This window comes from Harmonia axyridis, chromosome 7, assembly GCF_914767665.1.
Source record: "Harmonia axyridis chromosome 7, icHarAxyr1.1, whole genome shotgun sequence".
NCBI lineage: Eukaryota > Metazoa > Arthropoda > Insecta > Coleoptera > Coccinellidae > Harmonia > Harmonia axyridis.
This window is the reverse complement of record NC_059507.1, coordinates 6,774,782-6,796,415: the sequence shown is the minus strand read 5'-3', so window position 1 is coordinate 6,796,415 and position 21,634 is coordinate 6,774,782. Positions and strand designations below refer to the sequence as shown.

The 21,634-nt window shown below is 36.9% G+C and overlaps 1 protein-coding gene across 3 annotated transcripts in view; it reads left to right on the top strand.

Annotated features, from left to right (window-relative positions):
* Positions 1-21,634, top strand: part of LOC123685092 (leucine-rich repeat-containing protein 24-like) — a 135,304-nt gene that overhangs the window by 67,730 nt on the left and 45,940 nt on the right. For all 3 annotated transcript variants that reach the window (XM_045624673.1, XM_045624674.1, XM_045624672.1), the window contains one exon: positions 20,461-20,589. The gene's annotated coding sequence lies outside the window, so the exon portion shown is untranslated. The remainder of the gene's footprint in view (positions 1-20,460; positions 20,590-21,634) is intronic.

Here is a 21,634-nt window from a genome sequence, read left to right as displayed (position 1 = left end):
TCCTGACAAATGATAATGATGTCAACTTCACATAGTATGCATTGTATTGTTTGTGGACAAGACGCATATACAAAGCAACATAAATAAACCAATAATCGCCGGTCATAAAACCTTCAACTTCATTTGTTGGCAACATCTACAAATTGAATCCTTAGGGTTGTGCAAATACTCACGTCCTCAATTATGCATCAGACTAGAACTCATTTCCAACGTGCTCGGAACTGCGTGGAATACGTGAAATTCCTCAGAGTGGGCAATCCTAGCCGGATCCCTCATGAAAACCTCCAGAACGAAAAAACACACTTCGAAAAAACATTTCCAACAGACCCTAGCTCGAGAAAACGATGAAGACCTAGTTGGGAAGCATCAGTTTGTAACGTTATCACGTCAGACCACTCACTCAGAAAGAAATGCTGGGGATAATTCGCTCCAGAGAAGCGAACAATGTTAACTTCAAACACTTGAAAGTTTCAGTTTCGTGGTTTATTTCAGGATGTTCCGCTTCAGTGGGGAAACTAACATGTTGTCCAGTTGTTGCCAGCCTAGCGGAGATTCTCCCATTGTTTGCTGACTTCTTATTCGAACCAAAAATCAATCTGGCCCAACTGGACTGAGTATCACTCAGAATTCTTATTGTTGGGTCGGACATTTGTTGTATACCGCAGTCGAAACTGGCTTTGGAATAACTCACCGAAAAAGTTTAGTTGCAGCGAGTTTCATGGAGTTAGAAAAATAGGTTGTTATACTACATTGATCCTCATAGCAGGAGAATACGATCTTTAAATCATCAAAGCAAACAAACAAGAAAGCATGAAATTCAAAATATACTAACTGATAAAGGAACACCCAGAAGGTTGTTAAAATGACTAGAACACGTGTACGCGGAATTTGTCGCCAGCTAAGTAAATTTTAAAGAGGTCAAATTATTGGTCTACAGGAGGCGGGGTTGTCATTTCGAGAAATTGCTAACCGTACGAACAGAAATCCAACTGCTGTTATGAGATGTTGTCAAGCGTGGTTTGATAATGTCCAAAATCGAAGAAGTGTAGGCACCGGATGTCGAAGGGGCACAAATGAAGTTAAAGATCGACGTCTAAGACTTATGGCCATTAGAGACCGTTTTGCGACAACTCGATCTTTGGCTGATGAGTGGTTAGGAGAACAAGGCCATCCTGTAACTGTCCGAACGGTTTACCGCCGGATAAGGTTTTTTGGACTGCAGCATTATCGACCCCATTTTGAGTTACCACTGACGGTTGAGCATCGCCGGCAACGATTACAGTGGTGCAGAGAACGTCAACTTTGGAATGTGGAATGGCATCGAGCCGTCTTTTCTGATGAATCTCGATTCTCCTTGGGTGCACATGATGGTCGAAGGAGGGTTAGACGACATCGGGGAGAAAGACGTGAACCTCAGTTCAGCGTCGGACAGTAGGCGTTATGGTGTGGAGTGCTATTGTATAGTACTTTCTATGTAGAATGAGGAAGCCTAGTTGTTGGGGGAAAACTATGAACGAAACTTCCATATTCAACCTCAAATTCATAAGAATACTATGTGTATCAATGAATATGCATCAAAATTTACAAATACATTTTTGAGCTTTGTGGCTATATTCATTTTCGATCAGTCCTACAAGAATTACAACATAACGAAAATCCAGCAAAATTAACGGAAAGCCATTTCTACAACTGAAAGTCCTTTAGAATATGCAGCGGTCATACCGAAAGTAATAAACCAAAGTATAAAATTTTCAGTCGTTTCTACGCTGGAAGAGATCGATAATATTATGAAAATATTTTTCTTTAAATGTACAGTGCATCCCATTTTGGGTGAGACAGCCAGGTTTCTCGCTTGTTATTTAAGATAGAGCCTTGCGGTTTTCACGTTCCTGTCCTACTTTTTCGTGAAACTCAAGTTGGTCTAATCAGATTTTGCATAACTGTTTCCGTTCAAGAGATACAGGGTGATTTTGGAAATTGATACTTTTCGGACACCTCCTTTATCTCCGAAGTTAGTAGAAATAATGCTGAGGTAAAAACTACATCTGAATCAGAATTCTGCGTAGAATCCAGTGGCGTACTCAATTTTTTTTTTCGGGGTATGGTTTTGAAGATTCAACACAAACCTATATTTTTTTAAATGAAACACCCTGTATATTATTACTTCGTTGGATTCGTATTTTTTTCCTTCAAAATGATGTATGATACTATGTAGGTAGGACTTTCAGAAATATAAAAAAACACTAAAACATCAAATAATGATGGTTTTTTTGTTAATGGGTCATGAATTTCCCAAGTTTCAATAAGAGGATTATTACTTTTGATATTTAAAAAGTAGTAGGTCATTGATGATACAAACATTCTTGTTGTTATTATGGCTACTATGCATTTGGCAGCATTGTTTCATCAAGCAAGATTGGGAAGAAAAAACCAATCTGATCCAGCTGTCATCGCAATGAATTATTATTATTATTATTGATTCTTTTTTTATGAGAAATCCATTGCCCATTAACAAAAAAACCATCATTATTTGTTGTTTTAGTTTTTTTTCAACATTTCTGAACATCCTACCTACATAGTATCATACATCATTTTGAAGGAAAAAAAATTACAAATCCAACGAAGTAATAATATACAGGGTGTTCCATTAAAAAAAATATAGGTTTGTGTTGAATCTTCAAAACCATACCCCGAAAAAAAAAATTGAGTACGCCACTGGATTCTACGCAGAATTCTGATTCAGATGTAGTTTTTATCTCAGCATTATTTCTACTAACTTCGGAGATAAAGGAGGTGTCCGAAAAGTATCAATTTCCAAAATCACCCTGTATCTCTTGAACGGAAACAGTTATGCAAAATCTGATTAGACCAACTTGAGTTTCACGAAAAAGTAGGACAGGAACGTGAAAACCGCAAGGCTCTATCTTAAATAACAAGCGAGAAACCTGGCTGTCTCACCCAAAATGGGATGCACTGTACATGTTCACTTAGAACCTAATCACTGAAAAAAAATACATTTTTTGTTTGTAAATGATGTAATGATGTAATGAACCAATTAACAGAATTCTGAACAAAATCAACCCTAGAGAATCCGATTGAAACATTTCTCCTTCTCTCATATATATAAATATGTCGCTCTGAAAATATTTCTGGATCAGAGCTGAAAATGATTCTATATTCCGAGCATAAGGAGTAATATCCTGTCACCATATCGGGAATATTGCGACAGTCGCCCAAGGCTCTCTATGTAGAAGAGGTTCAAAATCGATACAAAAATGATGATACTGCCTTAGGGGCATGTGGTAACGACATAGCTCCATAACGATGTGACCTCTGATTTCCTTCCTGTCTCTCAAATGCAGCAAGATGTCATCTCTTACGGCGCTTCATAAGCAATTATGTCTTGCCATTGTTCTGTACCTACTTATCGATTGAATTTGAAACACAGATTAATGTTAATAAAGGAGCTATCGAACTTTAAATTGCAATAAAACAACGATGGATTATTCGATTGACATGAATTTTATTTATCCGCAAGATAATCTTGTGGCATTACATTTTAAATATGATTTCTGGCATATGACCGCCACGGTTGGCTCGGATGTAGTCCAATCTGGAAGTACAATTTTCGATGACTTTCTCCAACATTTGTGGCCGTATATCGGCAATAACACGGCGAATGTTGTCTTCCAAATGGTCAAGGGTTTGTGGCTTATCCGCATAGACCAATGAATTCACATAGCCCCACAGAAAGTAGTCTAGCGGTGTTAAATCACAAGATCTTGGGGGCTAATTCACAGGTCCAAAACGTGAAATTAGGCGGTCACCAAACGTGTCTTTCAATAAATCGATTGTGGCACGAGCTGTGGGACATGTTGCGCCGTCTTGTTGGAACCACAGCTCCTGGACATCATGGTTGTTCAATTCAGGAATGAAAAAGTTAGTAATCATGGCTCTATACCGATCACCATTGACTGTAACGTTCTGGCCATCATCGTTTTTGAAGACCAATGATTCCACCAGCCCATAAAGCGCACCAAACAGTCAGTTTTTCTGGATGTTACGGTGTTTCGACATACACTTGAGGATTAGCTTCACTCCAAATGCGGCAGTTTTGTTTGTTGACGTAGCCATTCAATCAGAAGTGCGCTTCATCGCTAAACAAAATTCGGTTATGAAAATCGGGAAGAACAACAATCTTACTTTGGACCCATTCGACTCCTTACTTGATGATCGTTTATCTATTCATGATGCATTGCCAAACCAAACTGAGAATAAATCACTTGACAGCTGTTAAATCGGTCGCCATCTTGAACTGTAATGCCAACTTAAAGTTATATACCTCGAAAGAAAACACCTGTTATTACTTCGTGATATAGCATAAACTCCATACAACACTAAATGTTTTGGCTATAGGTGGGCAAATATACCAAGTTTCAAACAACTTCTCGCTTAATCCCTGCTGACCTTCAATAAGACAATATTATCCTCTGATTTTGGTCTCCGATAAACTTTCTGTTATCCCAATTCTTTCTGTTACACCTATTCAGTGTGAGTGTATAATATATGAATGACTTCAGGCAAGCTTTCATCAAACTTCTTGTTTATCAACGCTTATATCTACCAACAACGATGAACTTTCAGGTGTTACAGATTAAGCAGATAGAAACTGGTAGTATAAAGTTTCGTGCTGAACCCAAATGATTACTCAACTGTAATCACCGAATAAACAATGTTAATGAGAATGAAGTTCGTTCACTTGTTTCAAGGAGTCGTAGCTTGGTGAAAGTGTAAAGGGCTAAAACTCGTTTCACAAAATCAGGTATTGCATACGGAATAGTGGACTTGTGTTTACTTAACTATATGACTATCAGTTACAAGAACCATTTCACACGCTATTCTGTTGTAACAAGAAGATTTCCAGAGGGATTCTAATAATCCTAAGAGAGCATTTTGATAACTAAGGATATTAGGTATTCAATTCAATGAAAGTTATGTAATTCAGTTAATTATCGTCGAATCCAAAGCCTAACGAAGTTTGTTTCTTGATATCTGAAAACATATATGTCATATATATCTCTCAAATTTCATTCAATTTATGCTTAATAATATGTTGATGCGCCACTGTGTCGTACAGATTGATTAATATGTCTAGTTAAACTTCTGATTAGGTTTCTCATTCCAGGCCACTTCAATCTCATGACGAAGCACACCCAGAATTCGAGCCTACTGTTGTAAATTGTTGAGTCTTCTATCTATAATTGCCCACATTTAATTTTAGATAAATCCGGAGACCGTGGTGGCCATTACCACAAGTTAATTTTGGTATGCTCAAAGTAGTCGAATGTTACTCTTGCTCTCCATTATTCTCTTGGAAATTTGAGTCTTATAGAGTCCTAAGATATGGTATCAAATAGTTTTTGTATGTAAGTGGTTATGCTACCCCCAATGAACCCCAAAGGTTACCTAAAGCTGTAAGCAATAGCACCATAAACTATAATACTTTTAGTACGATGAATCATAAAATTGGGATCACAGCTGAATAAAATTAAACTTCGCTGAATTAAATGTGAGACCCATTGAGGAGGCAATGAAAACATAATGAAACTTCTTCATTCGATGATAAACTGTTGCATTCTATAATGATTGGAATTTGGAGGTACAGGGTGGGCAAATTTCGATGTTTTAGCACTACAACTTTTGAACCAGAGGAGATAGACAAAATCTGATACCCACTTCTCGATCTCTTTTTCTGAGAAACTAACAAGGGTAGTATTCATTTTTGGCCACCTTCTTTTGTTTTCGAGTTATAAGCGAAAATTGGAAAAATGGCGATATCGAAAAACATTTATATCTCTGCTAATACTGATGATAGAGCTCTGAAATTAAAACATTATACAGGTTTTTTACGTAGAATCCAGTGGCGTGCTCGTATTTTCAAAAGGGTTTTTAATTACGAAGCTATGACCCAAAGTTATGTTTTTTCAAATGGGAAGACTAGATTTTTGTGTCATTTTCTGAAAGCTTGATTTTTTCTGATTTCAAAAATATATAATATCGTATGATTCGGATCAATATAAATAATAGAAAATGGCCAAAAACCTCTTTTCACCTAAGAGTCTCAATATTTCTATGGTTTCAACTGTTGATGAACACAGAAAAATTGAGCTTTCTGTAACAAGAGCAGTGTCCTTCCGTCAATCTGATTATTTTTATGCTTTTCACTTATTTCTACAAAATTCGAATCTAGATATGTTTTATAAATTTTTTATTTAAAAATTGATTTGGAAATAACGGAGAAACCACAAAATCGAATTTTTCAATCGAAAGAGTTGTATTGAGATGCATGTATCACGAGATTATTTACATAGGTCTCCAGAATCAATACGCACAAGTACCAATCCATTTTAAACAGCATATGAAACAATGCATATATGATTGAACTCAACATTTTAATTACGAAGGGACAAACAAGAAATAATTTTTAACCTAATAATGACAACAATTGCACAATGCACAGTCGACACCTCTTCTCGATATTTCCATAGATGAATATTTGAAACTGTGTTCAAGCTACCTAGGAAACTTTTTCCAAGTTCGTTTATCTTTTCGAAAATATTTGTATAAAATAAATATAGATTCGAATTTTGTAGAAATGAGTGAAAAGCATAGAAATAATCAGATTGACGGAAGGACACTGCTCTTGTTATAGAAAGGCTCATCAACAGTTGAAACCATAGAAATATTGAGACTCTTAAGTAAAAAAAGGTTTTTGATCATTTTCTGTTATTTATTTTGATACGAATCATACGATGTTATATATTTTTGAAATCAGGAAAAATTAAGCTTTCAGAAAATGGCACAAAAATCTAGTGTTCCCATTTGAAAAAACATAACTTTGAGTCATAGCTTCGTAATTAAAAACACTTTTGAAAAAACGAGCACGCCACTGGATTCTACGTAAAAAAGTGCCTGCATAAGGTTTTAATTTCAGAGCTCTATCATCAGTATTAGCGGAGATATAAATGTTTTTCGATATCGCCATTTTTCCCATTTTCGCTTATAACTCGAAAACAAAAGAAGGTGGCCAAAAATGAATACTACCCTTGTAAGTTTCTCAGAAAAAGAGATCGAGAAGTGGGTATCAGATTTTGTCTATCTCCTCTGGTTCAAAAGTTGTAGTGCTAAAACATCGAAATTTGCCCACCCTGTACATATTCTGAAAATTGAGAGAGCAGCAAATATAGATTTTCAAATTGTGTTCAAAAGACCGAGTTGACTATATTAAAGCTGAAATCTACAATATGTGGATCAAAATGTGGATTGAAATGTGGATCGAAATGTGGATCAAAATGTAGATCATCACTGAAATTCTATAATGAGAGTAAAAGTTATATCGTAAACACGATTAAATGGAAATCTACTTCTAGGTTGTGAAATAATTAAATTGATACGAATTCGAACAAGCTTATAAAATTTCACGACTTCACGCCAGTGCTCTCCTAATTTTTTCGTTAATTATTACTCCAGAGTTTTAACCTTAAACTTTCAACTATGCAATTGCCTGCGTTCTCGAGTTGGTTCTTTCACTTCTCTAATGGATGCTCTCGATCCGTACCGACTGAAACTATCGTCATAAATTGCGAATTATACACTGTGGAGGAATAATTTTCTGAAGCGAGCAGTGCCAGAAACTGAAATCGTATTATAACCCAATATAGTGGCAGCATTAATTATCCATGGAATGAGAGTCCTTGCGGTTGTCTGTTGCAAAAGTTTGAATCTGCTAGGACCGAATTCTGGGAAGTGTCCAGGTTTGAAATAATCCCGCAATTGGTCCGCTTGAGCTAACTAACACCTTTGTGGCTATAATTTCTCATTAGTAAAATTTGAAGATAGAGAGAATTTCGTTTGGATAAGCTTGGTATTGGACCAACATCAATTCTAGCAGGTCAATTACGAACAAAACTGCTGCTGTCAACATTGAAATGTCCCTAGATGCCCTAACTACTTCGATTCGATCGTTGAAGGTGAAAGATCACTCGGCCTTTATGTGTTCCTTTACTGTGAGTTTCGTCGAAGTACTTACGTTTGATTCCAATTTTATTGAAACTTTGTCGCAAATATGTTTTCGACGTAATGACTTCGAGGAGATCATCAGTAAAGAAAACTATTTTCTAATTCACCCTGTATATTTTATGTACAGGGTGGGCAAATTTCGATGTTTTAGCACTACAACTTTTGAACCAGAGGAGATAGACAAAATCTGATACCCACTTCTCGATCTCTTTTTCTGAGAAACTAACAAGGGTAGTATTCATTTTTCGCCACCTTCTTTTGTTTTCGAGTTATAAGCGAAAATTGGAAAAATGGCGATATCGAAAAACATTTATATCTCCGCTAATACTGATGATAGAGCTCTGAAATTAAAACAGTATACAGGCACTAATTTACGTAAAATCCAGTGGCGTGCTCGAATTTTCAAAAGGGTTTTTAATTACGAAGCTATGACCCAAAGTTATGTTTTTTCAAATGGGAACACTAGATTTTTGTGCCATTTTCTGAAAGCTTAATTTTTCCTGATTTCAAAAATATATAATATCGTATGATTCGTATCAAAATAAATAACAGAAAATGGTCAAAAACCTTTTTTTAATCAAGAGTCTCAATATTTCTATGCTTTCAACTGTTGATGAGCCTTTCTATAACAAGAGCAGTGTCCTTCCGTCAATCTGATTATTTCTATGCTTTTCACTTATTTCTACAAAATTCGAATCTATATTTATTTCATACAAATAGTTTCGAAAAGATAAACGAACTTGGAAAAAGTTTCCTAGGTAGCTTGAACACAGTTTCGAATATTCATCTATTGAAATTTCGAGAAGAGGTGTCGACTGTGCATTGTGCAATTATTGTCATTATTAGGTTAAATATTATTTCTTGTTTGTCCCTTCGTAATTAAAATGTTGAGTTCAATCGTATATGCATTGTTTCATATGCTGTTTAAAATGGATTGGACTTGTGCGTATTGATTCTGGAGACCTATGTAAATAATCTCCTGATACATGCATCTTACTACAACTCTTTCGATTGAAAAATTCGATCTTGTGGTTTCTCCGTTATTTCCAAATCAATTTTTAGATAAAAAATTCAGAACACATATCTAGATTCGAATTTTGTAGAAATAAGTGGAAAGCATAGAAATAATCATATTGACGGAAGGACACTGCTCTTGTTATAGAAAGATCAATTTTTCTGTGTTCATCAACAGTTGAAACCATAGAAATATTGAGACTCTTGGGTGAAAAGAGGTTTTTGGCCATTTTCTATTATTCATATTGATCCGAACCATACGATGTTATATATTTTTGAAATCAGGAAAAATCAAGCTTTCAGAAAATGACACAAAAATCTAGTGTTCCCATTTGAAAAAACATAACTTTGGGTCATAGCTTCGTAATTAAAAACCCTTTTGAAAATAGAGCACGCCACTGGATTTTACGTAAAAAAGTGCCTGTATAATGTTTTAATTTCAGAGCTCTATCATCAGTATTAGCGGAGATATAAATGTTTTTCGATATCGCCATTTTTCCAATTTTCGCTTATAACTCGAAAACAAAAGAAGGTGGCCAAAAATGAATACTACCCTTGTTAGTTTCTCAGAAAAAGAGATCGAGAAGTGGGTATCAGATTTTGTCTATCTTCTCTGGTTCAAAAGTTGTAGTGCTAAAACATCGAAATTTGCCCACCCTGTACTTAATTGCCAAGTGATCTTTCACTGTGAACGATTTTTAGGTTATAGCGTTCTCGCGGGGATTATTAAAACACTGACGGACGATAGACGAGAACTTTATTGTGATTCAGCACTTGGAAACATCTTTGAATACTCTACTAACTCAACTGGTCATCAGCCCGTAACTTACTCCACTGAACTCTCCTTTTCCCAGTTTCATACCTGGGTTAAATCATAAAATCATATTGTACACCGTGAATTTCTTCTTCCTTTTCTTATTCTCTAAGTTGTATGCCTGAGCAATGGTAGATATCATGGTGCTTGTATACTAATTAGAGTATAGGAAAGATATGCTATATTGTATCTGTAGTGACTCGGTTTGCTCAGAGATGGCGCTATGGTGGTAATGCGCCACAAAACATCGGCCCCGGCGTATTTAAAGGGGTCGACGCGAAGCAACTGATTCCCTTCTCACCCAATGGTGTGGGAAGGTGTGTCTTAGGCAGAGATCGCTGGATAGCCTAACCGATGAGTCCACCAGCGATCTCGGGACGAAACACAATACCCCCGGGAGAGGGCGCTCCTAAATATTGGCTCGAGACAGACTCGCCAAATTGGTGACCCCGACGTGATGACGGAAAGCTGCGGCGTTGGAGCGCAGAGGCGACTCACTGCCCCGCTCAACGATACGGCTACTGGGGTGTCCATCGGACACTAGAGCCGATGGCACGCCGAGCCTCGTTTTTTCGTCATCACAGCACGCAAGCGCTCTCTCCCCCCTGGGACCACCTACGTACCTCCTCCTCAGGAGGGTCTTCGTTACTGGTGAGGGGGTGTGTAGTGACTCGGTTTGCTCAGAGATGGCGCTATGGTGGTAATGCGCCACAAAACATCGGCCCCGGCGTATTTAAAGGGGTCGACGCGAAGCAACTGATTCACTTCTCACCCAATGGTGTGGGAAGGTGTGTCTTAGGCAGAGATCGCTGGATAGCCTAACCGATGAGTCCACCAGCGATCTCGGGACGAAACACAATACCCCCGGGAGAGGGCGCACCTAAATATTGGCTCGAGACAGACTCGCCAAATATCTTTCTGAGAATCCTATGATTGAGAAAATTTTATGCACAAGTACCACTAAAGACCATTGTTGCTCTAATGCAGGTACAATTATTAAAGTATTGTGACGACAATTTCGTCTAGACACAGACAATATTGTCTAATTGCTTTTTTTCGCCACATATAGAATTGGTAATCGACTATTCTGGAATTGAGGCACGAAGTTTGATACATAGATACATAATAGATAAGTCAGCTTAAGTCAAGAGATGTTAACATCAACAATCGCAATTGATGAACTGAGTCTCAAAAAATACACCCACGAAATACCTGAGAATGAATGAAATTCTAACGCTCAATTTATTGGAAAAATTCATCCTGTATATCTTTTGTCCTTGCAAAAATAATTTTTCTCTATAGTAGACTTAAATCAGCTTTATGAAAAGTTTCTTCAGAATTGCCATTTGAAATTTTAGAAAATTCATTTTCAACGCCGTGAATAATCTAACTTTAGAACGGTGATGCAATAAAGATATTTGAGCAGCTACACGAGTTATAAAAGATTAAAAATTCGAGCAAATTCATCGAAAGCTAATTTTCCTTTGATGCGTAGCGTGGTTCTTTCTTATATCGAAACCACCAGAACTTCTTTCATGGAGGGAAGAAAACGGACTTATTTCCCTGGAAAGAAAACCTATACCAAAATAAACTGCTCCATCAAACGTTTATAGAGCTTTTATGTTTATGAAATACGGAGAATCAAAACCGAACAGTAAAACATGGCTTTGAACGGATTCTTTTAAATTTAATCAGACTCTTTCCTATTCACATTAAGTCTCGGTGCTGAAATATTCAGTGCTGGCTCGATTAGTTCACAGTTCAGTTCTTCGTTTAACTACCACAGGAGTTGTAGAAGGAAATTAGCATGGTGTGTTGCGTTACGCCTAGAGTTATTACAAAGATATAATAACACGTTATGGGAAATAACATTGCTGCTGACTACGTTCATTATCTATATTATTGTTATGGTATGTTAATATCTTCGATGAAATTTGCATGTAATGAGTTTTACCAAGAGTATCTAAGCGAAACCATTGATATGCAGTTCTTCGGGATATATGAGTATAGCAAAACACAAGATTGCTTCAATAGGACAAAACAACTGTGATAAGAATCCCGAATTTTCACAAAAACGAAAAAGAAAACATGTTTTCCTACAACTGCTATGGAAAGAAGCGATTACTTCATAGCTCACTCAATTTCAAAACTATGTATTGCTCATACTGTGGGAATAGTTATTTATAATACAAGTGCAGAAGGCATTGATATTCTTCCACGAGTTCAAAATTCAAAAACGAGCCACGAAGTGGCGAGTTTTGGAATGAACGAGTGGTAGAATGAGCCTTCTGTACGAGTATTATACATTATTTTCTCTAATTCTGTGGTTATTCCGTTCATTCTTCCACATCTTGTAGAACAAAATCGTGCGAGAATATATCAGAAACGCACAGTTTTCATGGTTATATTTTATTATTCTATGTTGGTACTCTGAACTTTCCGCCACGGCTTTATCTGTCAATTCATCAATTTGCCTTAAAGAAATCAGTTCCGCCAACCAACATTTTTCAATGCAAAAATCACTAAAATATATTTATGGAAATATTTCATTAATTTCAATGAAAATGCAATGAATTAGAGAAAATAATGTATAATACTCGTACAGAAGGCTCATTCTACCACTCGTTCATTCCAAAACTCGCCACTTCGTGGCTCGTTTTTGAATTTTGAACTCGTGGAAGAATATCAATGCCTTCTGCACTTGTATTATAAATAACTATTCTCTAATTCATTGCATTTTCATTGAAATTAATGAAATATTTCCATAAATATAATTTAGTGATTTTTGCATTGAAAAATGTTGCTTGGCAGAACTGATTTCTTTAAGACAATTTGATGAATTGACAGATAAAGCCGTAGCGGAAAGTTCGGAGTACCAACATAGAATAATAAAATATAACTATGAAAACTGTGCGTTTCTGATATATTCTCGCACGATTTTGTTCTACAAGATGTGGAAGAATGAACGGAATAACCACAGAATTAGAGAAATATTATTCCCCACGGCATTTTTTCCACACCTAGCATGGTAGACCAATGAAATTGGGCTTTTGAGTCGTTTCTACGGAAACGCAATAAATTAGCACATACTGTCAACGAAGGCCATTTTGGTTTGAATCAAGTCCATTACTTGAATTCTTGAAATTTGTGCAGTTGTAGGAAAAGTATGGTGTGCAACATGTGGAGAAAGTCCTTTTCTCGCTCGTGTGTTTGCGGCACTCGCCTTTCAGGCTCGTGCCACAAACTTCCACGCTCGCGAGAAAAGTTGGACTTTCCCCACTTGTTGCACAATATACTATTTTCTTGCCTGCTAAATAAGAAAAAACTGGAAAATTGAAGACAAAAGAACATAATGACAGTAGTCTTGAATATCGCCAAGTCTCTGCTTTGGAGCAGGATCGTCGGCTACACAAAGTTGATATGGGTAACTTCCTTTTTGATCATTTATCCTAGCACAGCTTTTCTAGAAAATGTTCAAGAGATCACCTCACGAAACACCGTGGCAATAATAAATGATCAAAAAGGAACAAAGTTACCCATATCAACTTTGTCGCTGACGATACTTGGCTTAATGTCGCTTTAAAGCAGAGAGACTTGTTGGATAGAGTGCCATTCAAGAATGTTGTTATTATATTATTTCGCCTTTGATGTTAAAAATAAATGTCTGGACCACTTTCGCAACATGGCGTCGAGCATTGTCAGTTGTAAAATCACTTTATCATGTCTCTCGTTGTATTGCAGCCGTTTATTTCTCAATGCCCAGCTCAACCGCATTAATTGCGTTCAATAATGATCTCCAGTGATTGTCTCAGTCGGTTCTAACAACTAATAATACACTACGCCGAGCTGGTCCCACCAAATACTGAACATGACCTTGAAGCCGTGAATATTCGGTTTGGCCGTCGTCGTGGAAGCATGGCCGGGATATCTCCACGATTTTTTAGGCTTGGGATTAACGTAATGAACCCATTTTTCGACTTCAGTCACATTGCGATGCAAAAATCCCTTCCGTCTTTGCCTTGCAAGCAGCTGTTCACAAGCAAACAAATGCCGTTCAATATATCTCGGCTTCAACTCGTACGACACCCAATTTTCTTGTTTCTGAATCATTCCCATAACTTCCAGGCGTTTTGAAATGGCTTGTTGCGTCACTCCCTATGATCCTGCCAATTCTTGTTGCGTTTGACACGAGTCTTGATCTAGTAATGCCTTCAATTCTGCATTTTCGATAACTTTCTCTATTCCACTTGGTCTTCGACATTGAAATCACCATTCTCGAAGCGTTGAAACCACTCTCAGCAAGTACTTTCTGTAATAGCGACCTCACTATAGGTGTTTGGGAGCATTCGATGAGCGTCAGCCGCAGATATCTTCTTATTGAAGCAGAAAATTAAAACCTCCCACAAATTACGAGAATTTGGCTCGTAAGATGACATGTTCAATCGAGAATAGCTTTATGACATCTACGATCTATTGCAAAACGACGGAAGAAACATCTAATAGCTTTTATGGCTATCTATAATTTGAACACACTATAACTTGTATATCAGTAATCTGATCATATCTTCTTATTGAGGATATAGAGGTTTACAAAAAACCCGTACATTTTAAATCAATTTGTAATAATTTTCCAACAATTCAGGTGCCTGCATTGTGCTTGTGAAGGGTTTTTTTTTGGGCTATAGAACTTTAAATTGCAATAAAACAACGATGGATTCTTCGATTGACATGAATTTTATTTACCTGCAAGATAATCTTGTGGCATTACATTTAGAATATGATTTCTGGCATATGACCGCCACGGCTGGCTCGGATGTAGTCCAATCTGAACGTCCAATTTTCGATTACTCTTTCCAACATTTGTGGCCGTATATCGCCAATAACACGGCAAATGTAGTCTTCCAAATGGTCAAGGGTTTGTGGCTTATCCGCATAGACCAATGACTTTACATAGCCCCACATCAAGTAGTCTAGCGGCCAATTGAAGGCCAATTCACAGGTCCAAAACGTGAAATTAGGCGGTCACCAAACGTGTCTTTCAATAAATCAATTGTGGCACGAGCTGTGTGACATGTTGCGCCGTCTTGTTGGACATCAGCTCCTGGATATCATGGTTGTTCAATTCAGGAATGAAAAAGTTAATAATCATGGCTCTATACCAATCACCATTGACTGTAACGTTCTGGCCATCATCGTTTTTGAAGAAGTACGGACCAATGATTCCACCAGCCCATAAGGCGCACCAAACAGTCAGTTTTTCTGGATGTAACGGTGTTTCGACATACACTTGAGGATTAGCTTCACTCCAAATGCGGCAGTTTTGTTTGTCGAGGTAGCCATTCAACCAGAAGTGCGCTTCATCGCTAAACAAAATAAAATGGACGTAGTGCGCGATAAGTATTCAGCACAGAACCATTATTTTCGAAATAAAATTGCACTATTTGCAAGCGTTGTTCAAGCGTGAGACTATTTATGATGAATTGCCAAACCAAACTGAGAATAAATCACTTGACAGCTGTTAAATCGGTCGCCATCTTGAACAGTAATGCCAACTCAAAGTTATATACCTCGAAAAAAAAAACACCCGTTAGATCACCCTGTATAAGCTTCAAACTCTACGATTGCGAATAGTTTCTAGATAATTCGTGCCAGAATATCTCATGGAGCAATCACTCTAGCACGAATTCTCCCTTCCCTGCATTCCACTTGCAATTGAGGATTACTTCATATAACAGCAAATTGGCGGAACTTAGATTTTCAGTCACAAAGCACGATGAACTCATTATTTCCACAATTTCTTTGATACCGAAATTATTACAGCAATTTACCCTGTAGCCTGGGAAGAAAGTGAGCCGAAATTGGCCTGCTCCCGGCAATAAATTCGGTCTGCTGAATTTCATGATGTGGAATAATATGATGATATCTGTATTAGAGTTTTCAGATATCTGTGTTACAGTTCTGGTGGAATTTCAATTATTCATCCGATTACCAAACCTCATTTCCTTTCGAGGTGATCAAAATTTCAATAGCATTTTTATGGAATTTCTTTTCGTCATCGAAATGTGTTTTCAGAAAGACAAAATGCTTACATAGGCGTAACGAGGGGGTGTTATTGGGAACATGACCCCCCTATTGATTACAAGAAATGAAAAAAATTGTTACTATCTGTATATTATGTTGGGGGTTGTGGTCCTTATACTGTGACTAAAGTAGTTCACGACCAAGGACAAATTGAGGAAATAAAAGAACGGGATAAAAACACTTATTCAATTTATTTTCAACCAACTAAAAATGTGTGAAGAAGATGATAATTAGATCTAATCGTTTTGAGGGACGCTGGACACTTGGGTCGTTGCGGGCTCTGTCGTAGGTACTTTTTCGCTGGTCTCGGGAACAGATGTGAAAATCTTTACTCTTCTCGTTGTCGGTGCAAGTGTTGCACATATTTTGTAGTTGTACACTGGATTGAACTCAAATGAAATTATTCGCCCTGAAATGCCGATTTTTATGGGCATTCAGGCCGTTTTCCATTCGAGCGTTAGCAAAGCCTTTCTACAGGCTCCTTAGGGGTGTGGCTTTGATCATTCCAAATTTTTACACCGTTTTTAGCATTTTGGATCGAAATTTAACTTAACTCGAATATTTTCGAGGGAACCGATAATTTCCCTACAATGTGATGACTTAATAGAGTAATAAACATAGGTAGAAGGAGTATACGCAATTTCTACATGTCCCCAACTTGGTTATATTACGTTGTCAGATTGTGATATATTTTGAAATCCACAATTTTACTATATCATTATGAATGTATATTATATTGAATGAAATAAATTAATTTGAGTGATTCTCAATTAAATATGCAAATTTGAATATTTGGAATCCGATATTTTTCCTAATTGTCGAATTTATAGTACGCGGAATATTTATTATTTTCTGCATCTGCCATCTGAAATCCAAGGTTTGGCAACAATTGCTCTCCTAGTGTCATCCGTTTTTTCACGTCGTTTTACGCGCTTGAAGTTTGTTTTCTGAATTTCTGATATATTTAGGAATACATCTCAATATAAACTTGAGTTAATATGAGACGTTGATTCACTATGGGACATAGGAAGTGCGTTCTTTGTGGAGAAACTCGCGAATTTGGTGAAATATCGTATCACTCATATGTTTTCATTTCCGCGTTCTTCATGTCAAATTTGATAGTTCATGTTAAATTTGATAGTTCATGTTGGGGACAAAATTTGCTTACTGAAGATGACATATGCTGCTTATATCTATGTTTATTACTCTGAGGACCTACTGCGCCATTGCAATTTTTGTCGTCTGAACACCTTACTTCAATATCAGTTCTTGCAGATCTACGAAATTTCCAATAGTCATGACAAGAAATGTTGCTAACGAGCCAATGTTCTAGCTTGGAATTTCGAGATTAATATATCTAGCAATATTCTTAGGTATTTCGGAAAGGAAGTGAAAACCAAAAGTCCTAACTGTCCAATTACTTTTTTGTAGGATATAAAGAGTTTTCAGTTAGCAGTATGATATGGCCGCAAGGTTGAATATTCCTCAAATAATGTCACAAGCTTAATATCAATATTAGATGTAACCGCAAATTATCTTTTCCTGTGGGTTTTTTGTCTGGAATAGTCACAATTGCAACAGATATGATTTTGGAGGGACGGAGACTACGAACATATGGTGCAACATCAGACTTCTTGAATTCTCAACAAGGCAGCATTTTATCATGAGAATCTCATGATTCATCACCAAAAATATCAGATAAAATTGAAAGTTCTCCTTCACAAAACATTAGAACCCAATGAAACTGAAAAGTGGATTAAAATTCCAGAAGAGACTTTGCCATGAAGATATTCATGTTGGATCAAACGGTTCACTGCAGCTTAGTAATCTTATAAGGGAATTAGGAGACTCCTTTCGTGACCTAAGTCAATTTCGTAGATTTGTATCTGATATAACGTACCCTCGAGAGTTAAGGGAAACTTGTGTAGTATTCCAACTGTAATTCGAGCTCGAGTTAAACGAGCTTGCCAACGAGAAGATTTTATACTTTCGAAGTTCTTATATTGTTTGTTTGATGTAGGAATTTGGGTTGAGAAATTAAAAAGTCTTCTTCAGATATTATCCAAACTTTTTGGGTGGTCGTTGTCTGATGATTTCATCACAACGTCTGTAATTTTAGTACCAAGAGCTTTTTTTTTTAGTTGTTAGAATCGGTACATATCGAGTAGAGGAGTCTGTAATGAATAATTCAGGAGATTTTTGCAGGGAATTTTTTCACAAATTTCGAATTCAAATTTCCTCGAAACCATGAGCTTTACGGAGAATCGGTGAGCGGTGCCAGAATTGACGATCTCCAATTAACTGAATTTCGGTCTCACCTGAAAAATTTTTGTAAAATTTTCCATACCTTAGAAAATTGGAAAAATGAAATATTATATCATTTTATTGATTGATTGGACTATGTAGTCCAGGAAAATGCTTGCAGTTTGGCGATCAGTACATTATTACAAAAATTATAGGTAAAAATCTGAAATTTTCAAAAAAAATTGAATAATATTCCCGAGGCTGCTACTCCTCCTGGACGTGAGCAACGCCCTTAAAACCTCAGTATGTTCTAGAGATTAACTTGAAGTTTGAAAAACGTTTGCATTTGAGGTGTCTGTGACGAATAATTCAGGATATATAACGATTTTTAGAGGCAAATTCAATCTCTGATTAGCTCGATAAGGGTATATCTCATATATGCGTTTCCTACTTAATGAGTTTTGAGTTTTGTAGTGAGTTTAATAACGTAATGCAAATGTATCAAATTCGATGGTCAAATAGCTCCAAAAGCAAAATTCGGTAAATTATGTAATAGGTGTAAGTCAGGTGTTATTATCTATCATTCATCAATTCACCAGAGCATAATTTAAAATATTCCCGCATAGCAAATCCGGAAGAGACATGTTCTGGCTGGTTTCGAATTCACACACGGATATTTTCCGAATACTCCCCCCTCAAATGAACACATTTCCAACCAAATCTATTCAACTACCAGTTTTATTCCCCATTTTCACATCTGAAACTTCCCACTGTAACTCGATAATGGTATATCTGTATTCATAACGGCGTCGAACTGCATTTAAATAGCCCTCCAAGCTGCATCCCCTTGTCGGAGGAGGGGATGAGGGGGTGGAGCACAGACTCTTGCCGGAATGGAGATGTTGTCACGAATACTGAACGGCTTGTTGTGTGTGAAACTAACGGGGAGAGAAAAAAACCGAAGGTATTGCATAATTTTCTGATATTTCGCAGTGTGCTGTGCTGGCTCGACGACAATTGAGATGTTTTCGAACGAGGAATATGCCAGTCTGGGGAGTTGGGATTTGTTCGGGGTTTTTCAAGCTGCAATCGACTTTAACGACTCTGCGTATTGGGATTAAAATTTCTCGAATGGGATTCGGTTTTTTTAGGTTTGGTGTTTTGTGGCGGATTTTAATGGTATCGGGATTAAAACTACGGCGTTTTGAGGTTGTTGCGTACTTATAGGTAATTGTGAAATGTAATGTTTGGTTTTATGCTTTTTGGGCGCTTCTTTTCCAAACAGAATGAAAGATTTCATCACATTTTCTATATTTTATAATTCTGGGACAGAAATTATCTCAAACGGAATGCTAATTAACAGATACCAATAACAAGCTCATTGCAAAATATTAAAATGATCACATTGCGTTTTTGGCGAGGCTTTCTGGAGCCACATAACGTAGATGCACCCACTCTCTAGAGATTACTCGTCCCAAGATCGCTGGTGGACTCTTCAATTGGGCTATCCAGCAATCTCTGCCCAAGACACACCCTCTCACACCATCTTGAAGAGGTGACTCTGCACAAATTCAAGGATTCTTTATGAACCCATCGATGCCTCGGTAGAGGGTGAAGAGAAGCCAGCAACGCCACCTTTCGGTATGCAGAACCGCCCCATCAGAAACACAAAATTCGTGTTCAACCCAATGTAGAAAATTCATGTTTTTGTTTTTTCATTCATTATTTTGTCTGTAGTTCTAACTTCATATGTCATTATGGTCTATACGGTATTTGTAGATAATTCGATAAATAAATAATAATATAAAAAACACTTAAGCAATATTATGACAATGGATCCTAACGAGTTGATAATTTGTATGATCTTTGTATATGATAATATAAAAAGACAATTCCAGCCTTTCTACAGAATTTGGTGTTGATAGCGTCATAAAGACCATATGATATTCAAGCAGGATATCTGAAAAAAAAGTAGGAAAACACTGACGAGATGTCAGGAGTTTTTAAGCGCTACTTCATTCCCCAAATCCAACTTTGGAGATTACAAAAACTCTATATGGGTTGCCGTTGGAGTATGAATGGGTGAAAGGTCAAAATCTGTTAATTTCACTTCAGACCTTTCTTTGTTTTGACTACTCGACATAAACACTCACTTAAATATAGGTTTTCATTACCTAATGAAAACCTATATCAAGACTTTTTATTGAAATACTGATTTTCTTTTTCAGTTTCTGACAAAGAAATTTCAACTCCTTCGAGTCATCATGCAAAACGTCTCTACAGTGGAAGTTCCTTGTCTATTTCGGAAAGGATATCTCAATATCCCACAAAGTTGGCTAATTTTGACAGATTATTAGGTAAGTGTCGTAGCAGCTGGGTAATTATTTCCAAATAAACACTGCAAATTTCATACCTTCAGAGCAAAATAAGTCAACAGACTAAAAAAATCTTACAAATAAGTGTTGTACTATGCTTCTTGCTGAAATCTGTGTTGGACTATCTACGGTCATACCAAATTTCATTAAAGTATTAGAATTCTAGGAGTTGTGGCTGTTATAATTATGTGCGAACACACAGACAGACATATAGACCCACAGACAGAAATACTGACACACAGATTTATTGATAGATAGACTTAATAGATAGACTGATATATCAACTGATAGATATATAGACACTAGATAGACAGACAAATAGACAGGAAAACAAAGTTGTTCAGCAAAATCTCAATAGCATTTTGCGAGTGAAAGTTTTGAAATCGTGAAACAAAAATTTGTTTCATCCCAAAATCAATCACACAGTTTCCACTGATTTGGATGCAATATAAAAAAAATGAGAACACTCGGCTGGAGTCGGGAGCTTCGGAGCCCCAATTGAACCCCTGTAGACCACATATACATATATACTGTTCTGTGGTCTTCAAGGACGAAATTGGCGTATGAACGGACTGAAGCTCGCGTCACTAGTAAATATTTTCAATATTTTTGAAATTTTTATTAAAATTTCGGAACAAATGTATTCACTGTATATCCATCAAACTCTACTTTTTCTTTATAGTTGTTTTCATGATATTTTGCGTTGAAATATGGAATAATAAAGCATATAGGTTAAAGTTTGGAGTTTGTTGAGACTATACGGCAACGGCTAAACGTAACAAGTAGTATATAAATCTCCCCCTGCTAATTATACAGCTGTTGACATCTCGAGGTCCTCCTAATAGGCAGTAGCTATTGGATTGTTAACCGCTGGACATATTCTTGTAACAGAGTTTATTATACGGGAGCAGGCTTGAGAGCCACAAAGCACAAAGCGCGGATTTTGCACTGGAATTTATTGTTTGTTCTGAGCCGGTAACCTGCTGCTAGCCCTGCACTTAAATCAGAAACGTAATAACCTAGTTGT